The sequence below is a fragment of the Euprymna scolopes genome, chromosome 11 (assembly GCF_053919585.1).
Source record: "Euprymna scolopes isolate OS-2025 chromosome 11, ASM5391958v1, whole genome shotgun sequence".
In the NCBI taxonomy this organism is placed as follows: Eukaryota; Metazoa; Mollusca; class Cephalopoda; order Sepiida; family Sepiolidae; genus Euprymna; species Euprymna scolopes.
In genome coordinates this window covers 140054468-140062136 of record NC_136492.1, presented here as the reverse complement: position 1 = coordinate 140062136, position 7669 = coordinate 140054468, and the positions used below count along the sequence as shown (strand labels likewise).

Sequence of the window (7669 nt, the reverse complement as noted above, 5' to 3'; positions counted from 1 at the left end):
TCTGCTGCTAGTAGGGTTTGTCGCATTTGTTAGTAATAAATTGTGATATTTACAACTAGAAATAAAATAGGTTCAAGCCTCCCAAATTTGTATTAGAACTGTCTACAAAGACCCGTGACGCATAAATTAGAATACTTGGAAAAATCAATTGTATAAGTGATATTCTACTGAAGATTAAAGGTTCAATTCTCAGTGTGGGTGACCGAAAAATACAATTGCAAATTACTTGGGACCAAAGCGTGATACCCCCATAAAGTAAAAAAAGTAAATAAAGTATTCCATTCAGTCGAATTTTTAAAATTTGACAGAAACATTTCCGAGTTTAAAAAAGTACACCTAAATAAGGTCGAAGGTTACATCGATCGAAATATTGCGAAATGACATTTAAGATGAGGATAGTGGCTCAAAGAATCCAGCTAATACAAATTATCCTGTTATAGCGATGCTTGTCTGTAGATACCTCTGACTTTTAAGGTGTCATTGGAATTTTTCCGTTCAAACAAGGCCCTCGTTATGTAACAATTTTTACCTGAAGAATACAATTAATTAGTATCAATACACATTCCTAGTATGAACTAATAATTAGAGTAAAATTAGTAATGACACCATTAATACGAAATAATACTAATAAAAAATTGCTACTACTTATAATAATAACTGTTATTATTATTATTATTATTATTATTATTATTATTATTATTATTATTATTATTATTATTATTATTAATTGTATTATTATTATTAGAGAAAGATATACACTTTTGCTTTAATACGAATCATCACTATCTTTCTTTTCGTGTTTTCCACTTCTTTCTCCTCTTCACAATTTACCTTACACTTTCTCGTTCCTTTATACGATGTTTTGTTTTCATTGTTAATATAAATGAAAAGCATTGCATTATATTACACATCTGTCTATATTAGTAAGGAATAGTATTATTTATACAAAACATACATTAAACAAAGCGAAAGCGTTCATGTGCCGTAAAACAATGCAATTTAAGTTGAACTATTTTCCATTTTTAAATTATAAAGCAAAACATAAATATGTCTATTTCACGTATGAAGCAATAACTGAACTTAATGAAAGAAAAAAAATGACATTTAGATTCGGTGCATTTAAACAAGGAAGTTATTATCTTCAGAAAGCCTGATCTGATAGCACTATAGAAAGAAAGAAAATGAAGCAATTAAAATAGATAATAGAGTATCCTTTATTCATACAAAGCCACTTTTCGCTCCTACATAGAATACTGTACTGGAATCAATTGAAATGGATGGCTCTCGTCTTGGGGAGGCTCTATGTTTTGATAAGCTTCTGGGTTTGACCTTTACTCCTGATCTGAAATGGAACACGTACATCAGGTACATCAGAAAATCACGACGGATACAAAACATTCAATAAACACTCAAGAAAGAATAATAGTTTACTCACCCTTGTATTAATGGCCATTATTGAATTTCTTTGTGACAACGACAAGTAACTATTTCCCATATTTCAATTTCGTGTACAACTGACCGTCGCGAAAAGGCAGGTGAATTTGAGGATGAAAAATGAAAAGAAAGAAACAAAGGCTAAAATAATAAAATGGAGAAATAAGTAAATATCAATATCAACCGATATCAACTGAGTATGCTCTATTTCTTTGGGTCTGAATAATCCAACCAGATGTTCCGTCCCTTTGTTGTAGGAAATATTTGTTTATAAATTGTTGTATGTCAGTGTTTGTTGAACTGTATCTGTATGTTATACACACATCTACAAGGAACATTATGAAATACTAGACGACACAAGGAAACTCATTTTATTCCCACGTACGTTACATACACACTCGCCAACGTAACATATAGTTCATTTAGTGTCATGCTCCCCTTGTAGGGAGTAAAACGTAACATACACTTTCTGGTGCCTACATAACATGAAGAAGCGTCTCTAATTCCTTTTTGTTTCTTGCGAAAAATTTCAGGTCGTCCATGTACATAAGGTAGTTCATTCTTTCGTCTGTATTAGTAAACTTGAATCCGGGTTTCCATTTCCTTGGTATATTGTTAAGAAGCATGGTGGCTATGATGAACAATAGTAGTGACGAGGAATTTCCTTGCAAGATACGTTTTTGTATCTTTTTAGCATTATTTTATGTCCTTCAGCATTTTTTTGTATTGGTATAGCAGATCATGCGTTCCTCCTACCCTTTTCAGCATCCTTTTTGTTCTATCGTGAATAGTCTATAATTATTAAGATATTCTCTCTCAGTTGTTATATTAAGATTTTCCACATGTTTGATAAGCAGGTCATGTACTTTCTGGAGGAGGTTCCATTTTCGTTGTTTATTTGTATCAGGTCTACCTCATCCTATTTCGTGTAAACATCTGTTCAGGTTTTGAATGAGCCTATCATGTAGTGTCACGAATATTTTAAACCGATTATTATTTTCTTTTTCTTGCTAATAGTTTCTACGCAAGTTATTATATGTGGTGGATCACTGGCAATAATAAATGGTGTTTCCTAGAATCCGAGTATTAATATGTTTTCACACATTTCAACCATTCTCCACCTCTTTAGAAAACCATTACACGTCATTTTGAATTATCTCAACAACCGTTACTATTAATTTTACGCTAGCAATGGCTCTTGATTCGGTCTGGAATTTCACTAGTAATATGCCTAATTTTTTTCCGCATCCTCTCAGTTTTCATCCTTCTTAACCCTTCACGGCAGTTTTTGTAGTGTAAGCTTAAACGTTTCTCTTCTGTTGGGTGTGCATGATCTTTTATTGTCGTAGTCGTCATATAGTCCATATTATTATTATTTGTAGTAGTAGTAGTAGTAGTAGTAGTAGTAGTAGTAAATGCTATTGCGTAACATATAAACCGATATATTCTAGAAAGACATCGTTGCAATATGGCCGCCAATGTGCTGCCATGCTGAAGCTTCATTGATACAAAGCAAATCAATATGTAAAAATTCCGCATTCCTCGCCTATATCGGATGCCAGTAATTCTTTTCACATACCCACGAGTGCCGTGGCTCCGAATGTCTCCAAAATTCCAGCGTTTATGAAAAAGAAGACACAAAATATCATTTGGAGAACTACAAAATTTATTTAATAGACGAAAAAAAAAAGAGAATGAATTCATTTTTGGAATTTCTTTTACCTTATAGAATTCAGCTGATATTTCTGAGCGAAGAATATATTTTCTTCTTCTTTTACGTTATGTATATTTACCTTCGCCGAAGAGCTTATATTATATCTGTCGTTCTGTTTGTTTGTCTGTCTGTAAATAACATCTCTAATAACAACTGCTGGTTATGGATGGATGGATTTGTTCATATGCAATGAGCCTATATAAATATTACGTATTATCTAACAGCAAGACATAGGTTACCGCTTTACACATCAAAGGTAAGGTAAAGTGTTGTGTCACAAACTTGCCAGCTATAAAATACGGCAATGACTAAACAGTTATCGAATCATTCGTTTCGTATAGGTCTATAAAAGTAATTGGTGAAGGGCGGAGGAGTACATTAAAACAACGCCTGGCGTGCTTAAAGAATCTACAAGGCACTACAAAGTGCCTTAAATAAGTTTCCACACTTTTTCACGTGGGGACTTTTATTGAAAGTACACACGTGAAACTATAATCCCATTGATAGTAATCTCCTCCGGCTGCAATGCATTTGTTGTACCGTCCCAACAACTTTTGGAACGCCCATGGGCATCCTGTTGTGTGAACGTATCAATGACCCGCGTCAAAGGATATTTCATCTCCTCAATTGTTTCATAATGACAGCCTCTAACGTTTTCCTTGAGCTTAAGGAATAACAGGGAACAATGTCTGGACTCTAGAGAGGGTGAGTAACTGTCTTCATGCTCATCTTGGTCAAATAGTCTGTGACAAGGATGTTGTTCCCTTGAGACGAACTTCGCACCTTCAGTTTTTCGCAAATAATTGTGTCACAGTTCCCACACTGACACCAACCTGTGCACTTTATGTTTTTATAGTCATACAACTGTCCTTATCCATGGCATTCTTTATTTGTCCAACCAACGCTGGTGTTCTGACTTCTGTATTACTCTCACACCTCTCATCATCTCTTACAGACCCCCTGCTTTCCTTTAATCTCTTACGCCACTCAGAAACTGACGCTCGAGTCATGCAAGATGATCCAAAAGCAATGTGAAGCATTCTAAGTTTAAAACATAATTTTATGGCATATCGTCACATCCAGATTGCATTTTCGAAATTCACCAGCTGTGATGATCAGGCTTTAGTAAGGTGTATTTTAAGTTCTGTTATATCTGTTCATTTGAACCTAAAATCATAAAAATTAGTCAGTCATCTCATAAGATATAGAGCAATAACATACTGAATTTTCAAGATTCTACCACAATTTTAAATGCCTGTACAAAAAAGTCTGGAAACTTATTGGAGGCACCTCATAAATTAATAGTAAGACATAGGTTACCGCTTTACATATCAAACGTACTCCATATGAACTGGCATAAAGTGTTGTGTCACTAACTTGCCAGCTATAGATTACAACAACTATCGGGTCATTCGTTTCTCATAGGTTTATAAAAGTAATGTTTGAAGGACAGATAATGACATTAAAACAATGTTTGGTGTGCTTAAAGGATCACTCTGGAGTCAACGTTCCTGGATTTCATTAATTAATTCACAAATGATATTTCGAGAGCATTCATTGGCATCTCCGCGGACCAACCAACTGTCTATGGCTTCACCTCGAAGAATACTGGAGATGAAAATCATGCTACCCTCACTTTCTTCCGACGTAAAACATGTTGTGTGTTGAGGGGAGGGGAGGTGGCTTGTTAATTTTAACACCTCTAAAATTAAGTTTTTCTTCTTTTTTCACGCCAACGTTTTCATCCTAATTTTGACTTGAATTAAACTGAGTATTTCTTAAATGGACTCCTAGTTTGAACAAGCTCTTAGAACTGACGTTTAGTCCACATTTAAAATCGAAAAAGTATATCCATTTTGTTGCGAATACAACTGGAGAAAATGGTTTGGACATCAACGACTTTAACAATTATTCATGCCAAATGTGATCGCATAACTATATACAAGTCAGATGTGTTAAAAGATGGAATACCATTGCCACATCTGGGGATTTGCTGTATAATACACTCTTTCTTGTCATTTCAGAGTACAAAATCGACTTCGAAAACTAGTGAGGCTTATTTCCTCCTTTTTCTACAACCCATTTCTCACAGAAGAAATCCTGTTCGTCTCTCTTTACTTTATCGTTAATTTCATATTAAGTGCTCGACTGAGCTCCGAGCTTTTGAGTTCATAGTAATGTTACAGTAATACATTTACAACAATAACTCATCTGCACACCACAACGAAAACTGAATTCCTCCCAGAGGTAATTGTCACAAAGTGAGCATCTTTGCAAGAACATCTGATCGCGTGACTGTTTCTCTGCTGATCGTCTTTAAATACAATATCTGCAAATTCCGCTTCAAGATCATCCAAATGTAGTTCATGCAAATTTATCAAGGTTTGTACTTCCATAGTTTTCCTAATTCCTCGGCTAGCATTTTTGTCGTCTCATTAACTCTTACCCTCGAATGGCTCTTGGCTTTAATAAACAGACACTTCGAAAGTAAAAAAGTGCAGATATTATTACACAAAAGTGTAATGTTATGTTAATTAGCGGCATTTATACACAGGTAAGGTAGATGTCTAATTGGTTGGTTTTATCATGGAACTGAAAAGAGATTTGAATTGACATCAATGATATTAAAAGAAGATATATATTTCTAGCTTCTAAAAATTCGTATGTTTTACGCGACAATCGATACCTCTATCAATCTATATATTATCTTTACCAGACAACCCTATTTAGCATTCCGTTGTGGCTGTAAACTTAGAATCCTTTACTTTTTGAGGGTTTTTTTCGGCTTTTTTTTTCATTATTTTCTTGGCATTAGTGTCTTCGAGGTCTACAGTTTATCTGAGTCTTTTTTTCTCTGAGGACTTGACATGATTATATATACATATTCAAAGCTTATGATGAAACCGATGGTAGTGAGTGGATTTCGATGGTGCATGCTTATCTTGTCTTTTTCCTGCGGTGAAATCATTCCATCCTCAAGTAACCAAGGGTGGTGTCGTTCTAGCCTGTTATGGCAAAAAAGAAGGCAGTCGATGTGGTCTCTTTGATTGTGTCGAAGTGGTACCATCAGAACTTATTTTCTACAGCTTTTGTTGATTTGCTATAAAAATACATGGCCTTTTATCGCCCATGTAGAATTCCGTTTTAAGTACGTTTAATCTACTGTGCCTACCATTTTAGTTCCTGTTTGCAGTTTATGCTATTTCTTACGCTATCAATTAGGATATTCTCTCTATTTCTGTACCCATCGTTGCCGTTCAGTCTTAAGAAACAATGGATATGCTCTGTAAACCTAGCTGCACATGTAATTGTGAGACAAGAGTTGCGCAATCACACCTCCTCTAGATTAGCATTGTTTGATGCCAGTGGAAAAGAAGGACGACTGAAAACAATGCCAAGATAAACGGGAACCTGATATTTTTAAATGGTCATCATTTTAGTACTGACAACGTTCAACGTTGCTTAACTTCGGTGATCTAACAGGAACAGATGTGTCAAACGTGATCGTTTATAGAGCCTTTCGCTTTGTCTTTTTGAATACAACACTTTAGATAAAGTTACTGGATTTGATTTGGTCACGTCCTCCTTCATGAAAGGATTAATTAGTGCATCTATAAAGCAATCTGAATTCTTAATTCGGCGTCTCTGTCCACTAATTCTCTATACACTAATTCTCTATCCACTAATTCTCTATCCACTAATTCTCTATACACTAATTCTCTATCCACTAATTCTCTATCCACTAATTCTCTATACACTAATTCTCTATCCACTAATTCTCTATACACTAATTCTCTATCCACTAATTCTCTATACACTAATTCTCTATCCACTAATTCTCTATACACTAATTCTCTATACACTAATTCTCTATCCACTAATTCTCTATCCACTAATTCTCTATACACTAATTCTCTATCCACTAATTCTCTATACACTAATTCTCTATACACTAATTCTCTATCCACTAATTCTCTATCCACTAATTCTCTATCCACTAATTCTCTATACACTAATTCTCTATACACTAATTCTCTATCCACTAATTCTCTATCCACTAATTCTCTATCCACTAATTCTCTATCCACTAATTCTCTATACACTAATTCTCTATCCACTAATTCTCTATCCACTAATTCTCTATCCACTAATTCTCTATACACTAATTCTCTATCCACTAATTCTCTATACACTAATTCTCTATACACTAATTCTCTATCCACTAATTCTCTATCCACTAATTCTCTATACACTAATTCTCTATACACTAATTCTCTATCCACTAATTCTCTATCCACTAATTCTCTATACACTAATTCTCTATCCATTAATTCTCTATTCACTAATTCTCTATACACTAATTCTCTATCCACTAATTCTCTATCCACTAATTCTCTATACACTAATTCTCTATCCACTAATTCTCTATACACTAATTCTCTATCCACTAATTCTCTATACACTAATTCTCTATACACTAATTCTCTATCCACTAATTCTCTATCCACTAATTCTCTATAC

The 7669-nt window shown here is 34.3% G+C and overlaps 1 long non-coding RNA gene across 1 annotated transcript in view; it reads right to left on the bottom strand.

Moving 5' to 3' along the window:
- Positions 1–1258: 1258 nt before the first annotated feature.
- The window catches only part of LOC145288249 (uncharacterized), a 120024-nt gene continuing 113613 nt past the window's right edge, over positions 1259–7669 (bottom strand). The window contains exons 2-3 of the long non-coding RNA XR_013869277.1: positions 1436–1514; positions 1259–1342 (exon numbers count right to left, since the gene is read on the bottom strand). This is a non-coding gene — a long non-coding RNA (uncharacterized LOC145288249). The remainder of the gene's footprint in view (positions 1343–1435; positions 1515–7669) is intronic.